This window comes from Nannospalax galili, unplaced genomic scaffold, assembly GCF_000622305.1.
Source record: "Nannospalax galili isolate Female #2095 unplaced genomic scaffold, S.galili_v1.0 scaffold994, whole genome shotgun sequence".
In the NCBI taxonomy this organism is placed as follows: Eukaryota; Metazoa; Chordata; class Mammalia; order Rodentia; family Spalacidae; genus Nannospalax; species Nannospalax galili.
Window position 1 is genome coordinate 683,984 of NW_008334099.1, and position 13,859 is coordinate 697,842.

Here is a 13,859-nt window from a genome sequence, read left to right on the forward strand (position 1 = left end):
TCACCTAGTCTGTATCTTTTGACTGGGGAGTTCAGTCCGTTAATATTTAAAGTTATTAATGAAAGATGAGTATTGAATCCTGTCATTTTCATTTCTGTTTACATTCTTGATATAGCTGTACTTTTCCACATGTATATCTTCATTGAATTTCTTTCTGCAACCCCTTGGGTATAGTCATTCCTTTCTTCAGCTCTTTTTATTGTTTCCAGGACTCTCGGAAGGGCTAGTTTTGTGCACATGAATTTCTTCAGCCTATTTATGTCATGGAAGATTTTTCTTTCCCTTTCTGATATAATAGACATTCTGGCTGGGTATAGTAATCTGGGTTGGCTTTTGTGGTCATTTATAACTGCGAATGCTTTGCTCCAGGCTCTTCTGGCTTTCATAGTTTGCACTGAAATATCATCTGTAATCCTAATGGGTTTTTCATTTTATGTGCCACACGCCTTTAATCCCAGCAGAGGCAGGTAGATCTCTGTGAGTTCAAGGTCAGCCTGGTCTACATAGTGAGTCACAGGACAGCTGAGCTGGGGCTACAGGGAGACCCTGTATCAAAAAAGACCAAAAAAAAAAAATTAAAAAAAAGACCAAACTTACAAATCATAGGCATACAGGAAGGAAAAGAATCCCAAGATAATGGCACAGGCCAGATCTTCAATAGAATTGTGGAAGAAAATTTCCCAAAATTAAAGACATGTCCATACAAATGCAAGAAGTATATAGAACACCAAACAGACAGCACCAGAAAAGAAAATCTCCACGGCACATCATAGTAAAATTTTAGTCTTTTTATGGTGTCACACAATTCCTGCATATTCCATTCTTGTGATTTCTTAAATTTTTCATAATCTTTGCTTGAGTGGTCTAATTTGTCCACTTTATCTTCCAGTCTGATACTCTGTTTTCCATTTCATTCATCCTATTGGTGAGGCTTTCTCCTGTCATTTCTAAGTGGCTTACTGATTGTTTCACTTCCTTTTTCATTTCCGCCTGAGTATTCTTCAATATTTCTAACTCTTTTCTGAATTCATTCAGAAGTTTATCCCTATCTCCCTTCAGTTCTTTGATTTCTTTTTTGTGTGTTCTTTACATTCACTGAATTCTTTCATCATGTTTATAATTGTTCATTTGAGTAGGACTATTGGTATTTGGTGGGGATATGTTATTTTGGTTTTTCATGTTATTTTTTCTCTGTGATTTTGACATGTAAATTACTTTTGTTGTTTCTGATTCTTGTGTGAGACTCAGGCCTTCAAGTTTAGGTCTGCTTTTTTTTTTGTGAACTTTAGGTGTCTTTGTGGTTTACATTGGGGGCATGAAAAGCTGGTTGGTCTAAGCTTCTGATTCTCTGTTTTGATTTTATATTGGAGTGGCCAGATTGCTTTTGTCTTCAGGAGTTCCCACAGAGGCCCAATTCAGGTGAGGGTCAGATGTTTTCAGGCTTTCTCCTAAGGTCTGGATCCCTCCGGGAACGATTTAGGCCTCAGGATTTTGGGGGTTGGACTGGCCTAGGAGCCAAGCCCAGGAAAGATGCTGGTCTAGGGCAGCTGGTGGCCTTGACTCCTAGAGATGCAAAGGCAGATGGGGTGGGTAGAGGCCCCCAAGGCCTCCTCGGGACTGCGCTGGGGAGCTGGGTTGGTCTGGATGCAAAGGATCAGGAAGAGGAAAGGTCAGCCCCAGCGACCCAGAAAGATGCTGGTGGGTGGTGCAGGCCCAGGGAAGCAGAGTGAGTTGAGGGTAGGGCCAGGCCCAGAAGCAATGCTCCTGGGGCCTAGAGAAGGCACTATGTTGGTCTGGATTAAAAGGATCAGGGAGGGAGCAGTATTGGTTCCCCAGGTATTTGGGGTCCCAAGACAAGGAATGGAGCACGGCCCAAATTCGGAGGAGAGAATGGGGGCGGAGATGGTAGGGTGAATGAGGCTGGGGGAGTCAAAGCGCAGACAGATGGTGCAATGGACTTAGCCACGAGAGAGGCCTGTGGGTAGGAGACAGGCCTGAAGCAGGAGACAGGCCTGTGGCAGGTCCTGAAGGCCCAGGGAAGCAGAGGTAGGTGGGGGCGGGGCCAGGCCCAGAAGCAGTGCTCCTGGGGCCCAGAGAAGGCACTACCTTGGTCTGGATGAAATGGATCAGGGAGCAGTATTGTTTCCCCAGGTGTCTGGGGCCCCAAGACAAGGAATGAGGCAGGGCCCAAATTCGGAGGAGAGAATGGTGGCAGAGATGGGAGGGTGAATGAGGCTGGGAGAGTCAAGGCGGAGGGCCCAATGGACTTATCCCAGAGAGAGGCCTTCAGCGGGTCCTGCAGGCCCAGGGAAGCAGAGGTCAGTGAAGGCGGGGCCAGGCCCAGAAGCAGAGCTCCTGGGTACCAGAGAAGGCACTATGTTGGTCTGGATGAAAAGGATCTGGGAGCAGCATTGGTTTCTCAGGTGTCTGGGGCCGCAAGACAAGGAATGGAGCAGAACGGTGGCGGAGATGGGAGGGTAAATGAGGCTGGGGGAGTCAAGGCTCGGAGGGCACAATGGACTTACCCTGGAGAGAGGCCTGCGGGTAGGAGAGAGGCCTGTGGAGGGTCCTGCAAGCCCAGGGAAGCAGAGGGGGCTTGTTTTGATTTTTTAAGACTGACTTTTTAAAATCTTTAAGTGTGTGTGTGTGTGTGTGTGTGTGTGTGTGTGTGTGTACAAGTGTCTGAATACTCTGGAACTGGAGTTATAGGTAGTTGTGAGCCATTCAACATGGGTGCTGGAAACAGCTCATGTCTGCTCCAAGAGCAATATGCATTCTCAACCACTGCATCATTTCTCCAGCCCTGGGAACAATATTTTCTATATTAACACAGATTATGGGTGAAGATATATAAAGAGATATAATATCCCAATACACATAAAGGAAGTGCCTAGCTAAATGTTTAATGAATTTTCTAGACTCTATGCTTTAGGCCTTTATACATAGGCCTTGAAACTAAAAAAGATGAAACCCTGAGTCTTAAATATAAAGTGAAGGATATTTTGTAAATGTACTCTTTTTGCCAAAGCCATTTCTAGGATCAAGAATGCTGCCTATGATAATGCTATCAGCACAAGGACTTGTACTTACCAACTCAACCTACAATTACTTAGTTTATCAAAAACATTCAAGAATATTCAAAATGGAAACTGACTGAAGAAGCATAGAAACTAAAGAACATATGCTTATTGCTTTGATGAGAGATATTACAGGGCACTTTTCCAACAATCCACCCTGGGTTGTTCTTTTGTAGACTAAGGTTGCCATGTGCTCTGTTAAATTTTCACCAAAACTCTATCTGCAATGGGGCTTAAATAATTGCTTTCTTGTTATCATCACATGGCTTTGAGAGAAATGTTTTTAATAATAACTTCCTCAAAGCATATCATCACATTTTCCACCTGTACATATCAATTTCGTGTCTACTTGTTATATTTAAATGAATCCAGCCTATAGCAAGCATTTCTTGGGTTCCAGTGCTTACTTCTGCAAGCAAGCTTCCTTAAGAAAATGGACTACTCTTACTTTTTTTGTGACCTAAAGACAAGCATTTCCTACTTACGTACTAGTTCGTTTGTGTGTGCCAATGATTCTCTTTTAAATATGATTGGAATAACTTTAGTAAGAATGTTGATATGCAGTATGATTTATTCTGAATTGTTCACAAAGCAATCCCTATGGTGAAACCCACATCCTATTTACTTTATTTTCTCTTTCTGTATAAAATTTTATACTTGAAGATTCTAAAGAAGAAAAATGTAAGGAGTTTTCAGTTCTACAATTTTGGTAGTTTTAAAAATTCTCACTTGATGACTATTCACAGAATATAACCACAACAGATTTGAAAGCACATATGGGGACTGATGTACAGCTCTGCCACAAGATTTTTCTAAGTCACCTTCTCTCTTCTTCAACATTGTCAGAGACAGCTTCAGATTCTAAATGTTGTCTAGTCAATAATTACCATTCTTCAAAGAATGAGAACAGCTACTTTCCCCATTTGCTATTTTATAACTTGAAGCTAAAGTCTTCTAGGATTCCACACAAGGAAAAACTATGGATGCTTCGTAATGATTTGAAAGATAATTTTACTTTCCACAGTCATTCCCAAATGCTCAAGATCCTAAACATATTTTTAGAAGAAAATTTGAGTTGGCATTTTTCTTAAGTTCTTTATTGTAGATGAAGCAAGGCAGTTTTAGATAGAAATCCAGAAAAATTGTGGTCACCTTTGTAAATATTTAGGCTCTTAAACATATGATAAAGACTGCCTTAGGTGAAGGAGAGTAAGGGAAATCAACTGTTGAAAACAAACAGCTCTCATGTGGAGCGTTAAAGTGGAACAGCAAGACTAGAAAGAAAATGGAAGAACAAAATACTCCAGGCAGCACAATAAGCCGAAAGGAAAGGAGGGGATGTTGTCATGGTAACTAGATAAAGCTCAGGCTCTTCCCTAAGTGAAAGATAAAGGCTGTTTTTGTGCACAAATCTCTTCTAGCTTTGTTCTGGGTTTAGACTAATCATTTTCATGCCTGGGTACACTTGTCTGTGCATGCACATATATTATGCACATTCATTATTTTGGTCAAAAAGTCAGTTTAACCCTCTGAAATTCCAGTCTTTCTCCAATAATGTTATGATGTGTTTCAGTGTTAGAGAAACATGAATGGGGATGAATATTATTAAAAAGTTAAACTTAATCTCGGGGCTGAAGAGTTGGCTAAGCGGTTCAGAGCACTGACTGCTCTTGCAGAGGACCCGGGTTCGATTCCCAGCACCCACATGGCGATTATGAACCGTCCTTAACTCCAGTTGCAGGGGAATCCAAAGCCCTCTTCTGACCTCTGAGGCGTTGCACGACACGGATGCACTCACATACATGCAGGCAATACACTCATACACATAAAATAAAAATAATAAATAAAATATTTTTTAAAAATTTAAAAAAGTTAAACTTAACCTAAACCTAGAGACATTTTGAATCATATCCCCACCATCCTTGATAGCATTGAGAAATAAAGCACTTTTTTTGGTCTTTTTGAGACATGGTCTCCCTGTAGCCCTGGCTGGCCTGGAACTCACTATGTAGGCCAGGCTGGTCTTGAACTCACAGAGATCCACCTGCTTCTGCCTCCTGGGTGTGGTGATTAAAGCTGTGTGCCACCACACCCAGCCCCAAATAATTCATCTTTATACAAATTAATGAACCTAGCAATTTCAAGGAAGTAGAATAGAAAAAAAAACTAGATAAAACAAGATCAGAAATGTACACACCTATAATCCTAGCACTCAGGAGAGTGAGGCAGGAGGATGTTGAGGATGTTAAGTTCTAGGTCAGCTTAGACTACATAACAAGAACCGGTCTCAAAAACAAAGGCAGAGGGCTGGAGAGATGGCTCAGCAGTTAAGAACGATGGCTGTTCTTGCAGAAGACCCAGGTTCAAATTCCAGCACTCACATGGCACATAACAACTGTCCCTATCTCCAGTTCCAGGGGATCCAACAGCCTCTTCTTTTCTCTGTGGGCATTGCACAACATGGGTGCACTTACATTACATGCAGGCAATAGACACACACACACACACACACAAAACAAAGGCAGAAGCAAAAGCAAAGACATACATACATATGTATGCAAATATATATACATATATATGCATATGTGAATTCTTGGTGTTTCCTTACCAGGTAGCATGAAAATAATAGAAATGTAGTACCTAGCTTGAAACGTTTAAAATAGATGAAATAATTTTTTCATTGAAGATTGTTTTTGAATTATATATGGTTGAAATTATTTTTAACAAATGCATGCTTGTTACATTATGTATTAGAAATGTGTAACACATTGTATTGAGTTTAATGATTGTCACCTCCAAAAGATTTGTCCACATCTTAGTCCCCATAATCCATGAATATGACCTTATTTAGGAAAGAAATTGTTCCAGATATAATTAAGGATCTTAAAACAACAATTTGAGATTACCTAAAGGATGGAATTCAGTGGTTAGTATCTTTATAAGGGACAAAATAAATATAAGGTAATATGAATATTCAGGTAGATACTGGAGGCTACAAGTCAAGAAATGCCTTATCTATCAGATACCCAAGGAGTCAGAAAACTGTCCTCTAGTGCATCCTGATAGACTGGGCCAGTCATAATAACTCACTTTAAGACTTCTAACTTGCATAATTGTGAGAGAATAAATTTCCATTATATAACGCCACCAATTTTGTGGCAATTTATTCCAGAAGTATAAGAAAATTAATAGTTCACACCAAACCCAGAATTCTCTAGATTGATTATGATGTAGATATTTATCCATATATTTATTTTTATTTATTAGCTTGGTGTTGAAGAACACATACTGCTTTTACAGCAGACATGAGTTCAATTGTCAGCACCCAAGTTGGATGGCTCACAATCACCTGCAATTCCAGTTACAGAGAATTCAACACCCTCTTCTCAAAAATATCTAGGAATAAACCTAACCCTCTTCTAGCTTCCATGGGCACCTGCACTCATGTGCACATACCCACATACAGACACATAATTAGAAATAAAATAAATAAACCTTTTTAAAACAGATTATCAACCATGATCAGGAAAGCTCTATTCCAGAGATGCAGGGATGGCTCAAAATGCGTAAGTCAATAAATGTAATAAATCATATAAATGGACCTAAAGACAAAAATCACATGGTCATTTCAATAGCTGCAGAAAAGGCCTTTGACAAGAATCTAACATTCATTCATGTTAAAAGTCCTAGAGGGACTAGGACTGAAGGGACCATACCTCAACATTAATTAAAGTTATATATAACAAACCCACAATCAACATCATTCTGAATGGAAAAAAAAAAATAGAAGCATTCCCATTAAAACCGGGAGCCAGATAAGGATGTTCACTATCTCCACTCCTTTTCAATGTAGTGCTTGAAACTCTTGCTAGAGCAATAAGACAAGTGAAGGAAATTAAAGAACTACTAATTGGAAAAGAAGAGGCCAAATTGTCACTATTTGCAGATGATATGATATTATACATAAGAGATTCAAAAAGTTCCACCAGAAAACTGCTAAAAATGATCAATATTTTCAGCAAAGTGGCAGGTTACAAAATCAATTTACAAAAATTAGTAGCCTTTATACCACAATAACAAGCAATCAGAGAAAGCACTCATATAAATTCTCCCATTCACAATAGTCTCAAAAATATCTAGGAATAAACCTAACCAAAAATATCAAATATCTCTACAATGAAAAATTTAAATATTTAAAGAAAGAGATAGAGGAAGACATCATGGGTTCATTGAATTAATATTGTAAAACTGACCATCCCACCAAAAGCAATCTATAGATTAAATGCAATGCCAATCAAAATCCCCATGACATTCTACACAGAGCTAGAAAAAAACATCCTAAAATTCATATGGAATCACAAAGACCTTGAATAGCCAAAGCAATCCTGAGCAAAAAAAGCAATGCTTGGAGGATTACCATACTGGATCTCAAACTATATTACAGAACTAGAGTCATGAAATCAGCATTGCATAGGCACAAAGACATGAAAATCAATGGAACATAATAGAAGACCCAGACATGAGTACATGCAATTTCAGCCACCCGATATTTGACAAAGGTACCAAGAACAGACAGTGGAGGAAAGACAGCATCTTCAACAAATGGTGCTGGCAAAACTGGATCACCACCTGTAGAATAAAATTTGACCCTTACCTTTCACCCTGCACAAAAGTCAACTCCAAATGGATCAAAGACCTCAGTATGAAACTGGAAACTCTGAAACTGTTAGAAGAAAACATAGGTAGTATCTATGAGATATAGGTGTAGGAAAGGACTTTCTAAATGAACATCAGTTACTCAGACATTAAGGTCAACAATCGACAAAATGGGACTTCATTAAACTAAAAGGCAAAAGAAACAACCAAGGAAGTGAAGAGGAAACCCACTGAATGGGAGAAAATCTTAACCTGCTACCCATGTGACAGAGGATTAATATCCAGAATATACAAAGAGCTCAGAAAAAAAAAAGAAAGGTGAGCTAAGGACATGAACAGAGAGTTCTCAAAGAAATAAAAAATGGCTAAGAAATACAAAGTTCTCAGCATCCTTAGTAATTAGAGAAATGCAGATCAAAACCACTTTAAGATTTCATCTTACCCCAGCCAGACTGGTTAAGATCAAGAGAACAAAAGACATCAGATGCTGGCAAGGATATGGAGAAATGGGAACGCTCATTCACTGCTGATGGGATTGCAAACTCGTGCAACCACTATGAAAAGCAGTATGGAAAACTCCTAAAACACTAAAAATGAATCTACCATATGGTCTGGTTATACTACTCCTTGGCATATACTCAAAGGACTCATTCTATTTCAGAGACACTTGTCCGTCCATGCTGTTGCTGCTCTTTTCACAATAGATGAGAAATGGAGACAACCCAAATGTTCCTCAGCTGATTAATGGATAATGAAAATGTGGCACATTTACACATGGAATTCTACTCAGTGGTAAGGAAAGATGAAACCATGAAATTTGCAGATACATGGATGGAACTAGAAACTGTTATACTAAGTCAAGTAACACAGTCATAAAAACCAGCAACATATGTTCTCCCTTATTTATGAATTTTATATGTGAGTATATATCCTGATGTAACAGCAGGAGCCAGAAGAATGGAAGGGAACCACAGAAAGAGCCTGAGAGAGGGTAATAGTTGTAAACAGTTTTCCCCAAGGGAGAAATGGGGAAAACGGGGGTATTCAACTGGGAAAGGAGGAAGGAAGGACATACAAGGAGCCATAGGGGTAAAGGGGAAGAAGAAACTCAAGAGAAGGGGGATAATAGAAGACATATATTATCAAGGGGAAAATGGGGGAAATGGGGGTACTTTAACTGGAGATGGAGAAGGGAGGTTAGATGGGAAGAGAAAGAGGAGTGATAAAGCTTAGTGATGTGAAAAGCCAGAGGGAAAAGTATTAACTCAAAAATCCCCTCAAAAATACACATATACTATCTGAACATTAGTGCACGTGTATACCTGAAGGCTATGTAACAAGAAATACAGTGAGAGGCAGGAGAAACCTCCCTTCCAGTTGTTGGTCAGTGTAGTCTGAGAGACTCCCAATAAAATACAAGTTTTTGCCACAGTCCTTGATTACCTCCCAGAACTTGAAGGTAATGCCCTATTGCTGAAGGCAGGACATACTTTGGACACAGGACCTGGAGCAATGGAGCTGAAACTGACCTGGAACCCTCTTCCCTGAATATTAGCTCTCATATTTCTGGAGGATACTATGCAAACTGCTAAGGGAGAATAGACATCAATGGTCCAACTTGGCTGTAAAGCCTAATAACCACAAATGTCTGGCAGAGCAAACTAACTATTGGTACAGTAGTGGCCTTTTATCTATGGGGTAATTAACAGCCATCTAATTGCACTTAAAGTCCTCTCAATGGGAAGGAACTTATAGGTGGCACTGTAAACATAGCCAAATACACATGGCTGGAGAGGTCACAGATCCTAGAGAAAACCCTATCTCTGATATATCTCTACACAAATGAAATTTCTTACTGTATGCTAAATATGGACCCTTATATTTACAGGCAAGTATACTTGTCACCACTCATCAAAGAAGCTTCTTTTGCGACAGAGTTCCACAGCTGGTCACACACAAAGAAAATATGTCTGAGAGAGGTCCAGCCCTAAGTGGCACACCAACAGTGGATCCCCTGTACCTAAGGCTCATGGAACATAGTGGAACAGGGAGTACAGAGAATACTAATACATCCCTCAACTCTCACCAGCAAAGCTTTCTAACACAACAGACTGCGATGCAGACAGAAGGCCAAGTTTTAGAGAATAAGAGACTGCAGAGTGTGTGTCCCTGGATAGGACTCTTATATTAAACTTCACCCACCCATGGCTAAGGGAACACTGTGCAAGAGGGGGTAGAAAGATATTAAGAGCCAGGGTTGGTGCATAAACATAAGGAAACAGAGTTTTCCAGGCTTGTGGTAACTTGCTCATATGAACTTGCAACAATGGTGACACCACACACAAGATCCATGCTGACACAATCAGAAAAAAACTTGGCATAGAACAGGGGAAATGGGGAGCAGGCCCCAACCTTAGCTGAAGAACTACTACTTTGGGGTGAGGGAGAATAGATCTTTAACAGCGTGATTAGATAGGCTATTAGTGGATGAACTTGCATCAAGGGACAATCTGTGTACAAACGTTTGACTGGATAGGCCTTAACTTACATGACAGAACGCAGTGGGGGTGACCATGGGGTGTGTGGATGGGGGAGGCACTCTAAATTTGATTAAGATATATTATATAAAATGCACAAAAATGGGGCTGGAGAGATGGCTCAGTAGTTAAGAAAAAGGGTTGTTCTTGCAAAAGTCCCGGGTTCGAATCTCAGCACCCACAGGGAAGCTAGCAACTGTCCATAACTCCAGTCGCAGGGAATCCGACAGCCTCTTCTGACCTCCACAGGCATTGAACGACATGGGTGCACTTACCTACATGCAGGCAATACACACACACACATAAAATAAAAATAATAAATTAAAAAATGCACAAAAACACAATAAAAATATACATAAAAAGCTCTCTCTGACACCGCAGGTCTCTCTGACTCCACACCTTGACTCCCCCAGCCTCATTCACCCTCCCATCTCCCCCACCGGTCTCTCCTCCTAGCCTGGGAGTCCCATTCCTTGTCTTGGCGCCCCAGAAACCTGGGAAAGAACCACTGCTTCCTGATCCTTTACACCCAGACCAACTCAGTTCCTTCTCAGGTCCCCAGGAGCACTCTAGGCCTGGCCCCATCCTCACCTCCCTCTACTTCCCTGGGCCTGCACAACCCACCAGCCTCTTTCCTGGACACCTAGAATGACCTTTCCTCTTCCTGATCCTTTGCATCCAGACCAAATAGCTCCTCTGGAATAGCCCTTGGGGCCACTTCCTGCCCCCATCTTCCTTTGCATCTTTGGGTGGCATGGCCACCAGCTACCCTAGAACAGCATCTTTCCTGGACCCAGCTCCCAGGCCAGTCCAACCCCCAAATTCCTGAGGTCAAAATCTTTCTGGGAGGGATCCAGACCTTAGGAGAAAGCCTTAGAGCATCGATCCTCATCTGACTTGGGCCTCTATGGGAACTCCTAAAGACAAAAGCAATCTGACCACTCCAATATAAAATCAAAAGAGAGAGCCGGAAGCTTAGAAGAACCAACTTTTCATGCCCAAAAAGTAAACCACAAAGATATGAAATTCACAAAAAGAAGCAGACCTAAACTTGAAGGCTTGGGTCTCACACAAGAATCAGAAACCATAAACAGGATAAAAGAACTCAGTGAATTTAAAGAACACACAAAAAAGAAATCAAAGAACTGAAGGAAGATAGGGATAAACTTCTGAATGAACTCAGAAAAGAGTTAGAAATACTGAAGAATACTCAGGCTGGAATGAAGAAGGAAGTGAAACACTCAGTAAGCCAATTAGAAACGACAGGAGAAAGCCTCATCAACAGGATGAATGAAATGGAAAACCAAGTATCAAGACAGGAAGATAAAGTGGACGAACTAGAGCACTCAAGCAAAGATTATGAAAAATTTAAGAAATCACAAGAATGAAATATGCAGGAATTGTGTGACACCATAAAAAGACCAAACTTATGAATCATAGGTATACAGGAAGGAGAAGAATCCCAAGATGAGGGCATAGACCAGATCTTCAACAGAATCGTGGAAGAAAATTTCTCAGAATTGAAGAAAGACATGCCCACACAAATACAAGAAACATATAGAACACCAAACAGACAGGACCAGAACAGAAACACTCCACGGCACATCGTAGTAAAAACACTAAAAGTACAAAACAAAGAGACAATACTGAAAGCTGCAAAAGAGAAACAAGTCACATATAAACAAAACACATTAGGATTACAGCTGACTTTTCAGTGCAAACTATGAAAGCCAGAAAAGTCTGGACCAAAGTATTCCCAGTTTTAAATGACCACAAATGCCAACCCAGATTACTATACCCAACCAAAATGTTTATTATACTTGAAGGGAAAAGAAAATCTTCCATGACATAAATAGGCTGAAGGAATTCATGTCCACAAAACCAGCCCTTTGGAGAGTTCTGGAAGCAAAACAAACAGCTGAAGAAAGGAATGACTATACCCAAGAGGTTGTGGAAGGAAATTCAATGAAGATATAAATGTTGAAAAGTACAGCTATATCAACCAAAATGTTTATTATACTTGAAGGGAAAAGAAAATCTTCCATGACATAAATAGGCTGAAGGAATTCATGTCCACAAAACCAGCCCTTTGGAGAGTTCTGGAAGCAAAACAAACAGCTGAAGAAAGGAATGACTATACCCAAGAGGTTGTGGAAGGAAATTCAATGAAGATATAAATGTTGAAAAGTACAGCTATATCACAAATGTAAACACAAATAAAAGTGAACGGATTCCATACTCATCTTTCACTAATGACTTTAAATGTTAATGGACTGAACTCCCCAGTCAAAAGACACAGACAAGGTGAATCGATTAAGAAACAAAACCAATCTTTATGTTGTCTGCAAGAAACTCATCTCACTTTCAAGGACAGACACTATCTTAAAGTGAAAGGATGGAAAAAATATACCAAGCAAATGGTACTAAGAAAAAAGCAGGCATACCAATTCTAATATCTGACAAAATAGACTTTAAACTAAAACTAATCAGAAGAGATAAAGAGGGCCACTTCATTCTGATCAAAGGAACAGTAAATCAAGAAGATATTACAATCATGAACATATATTCACCAAACTCTGGTGCACCCAACTTCATAAAAACAATACTACAGGACTTCAAGACCCAGATTAACCCCAACTCATTAATAGTAGGGGACTTCAATATCCCACTGTCTCCATTAGATAAGTCAACAGGGCAGAGAGTTAACAGAGAGACATCTGAACTAAACAATACGATACATCAAATGGACCTAAGAAACATCTACCAAGTATTCCACCCAAGCACCAAAGGATATACTTTCTATTAAGCACCCCATGGAATCTTCTCAAAAATTGACCATATACTGGTGCACAAAGCAAACCTCAACAAATACAAAAAGATCGAAATAATTTCATTCATTCTATCAGACCACAATACAATAAAGCTTACAACCAACAACAGAAGCCCTAATCACCACAAGAACACATGGAGATTAAACAACACACTCCTGAATGATGAATGGGTCAAAAGAGAAATTAAGAAAGAAATAAAAGTATTCCTGGAATTAAATGCAAAGGACAATACAACACAACAAAACCTCTGGGACATGCTGAAAGTGGTTCTTAGAGGGAAATTTATAGCTCTAAGTGCCTACATCAAAAAATCGGAAAGAACACAAATAAATGACTTAACAGTGCAACTCAACACACTTGAAAAGCAACAGCAAACAAAACCCAAACCCTGCAGACAAGAAGAAATAACAAAAATCAGAGCAGAAATCAATGAAATTGAATCAAAGAAAACAATACAAAGAATTAACAAATCCAAGAGCTGGTTCTTTGAAAAGATAAACAAGATTGACAGACTGCTAGCCCAGTTAACCAAAAGATAGAAAGAGCACCTCCAGATCAAGAAAATAGTGATGAAAGGGGACACATCAAAGAGACACCAGAAAGATATAGAACATTATAAGGGAATACTTTAAAAACTTACATGCTACTAAATTTGAAAACCGAAAAAAAGTGGACAGATATCTAAAGGCATGGGAACCACCAAAACTAAACCAAGAAGAGATTAACAGCAAAAAAGACCCATAACACAAAAAGAAATT

At 39.7% G+C, this 13,859-nt stretch overlaps 1 protein-coding gene across 7 annotated transcripts in view; it reads right to left on the reverse strand.

Moving 5' to 3' along the window:
* Klf8 (Kruppel like factor 8) overlaps positions 1–13,859 on the reverse strand; it is a 257,155-nt gene that overhangs the window by 76,727 nt on the left and 166,569 nt on the right. Inside the window, exon 1 of one of the 7 annotated variants that reach the window (XM_029561704.1) lies at positions 7,732–7,793. The exons of the other annotated variants lie outside the window; for them this stretch is intronic. The gene's annotated coding sequence lies outside the window, so the exon portion shown is untranslated. Of the gene's footprint in view, positions 1–7,731; positions 7,794–13,859 lie in introns of those variants that run through there. 7 annotated transcript variants of the gene reach the window in all.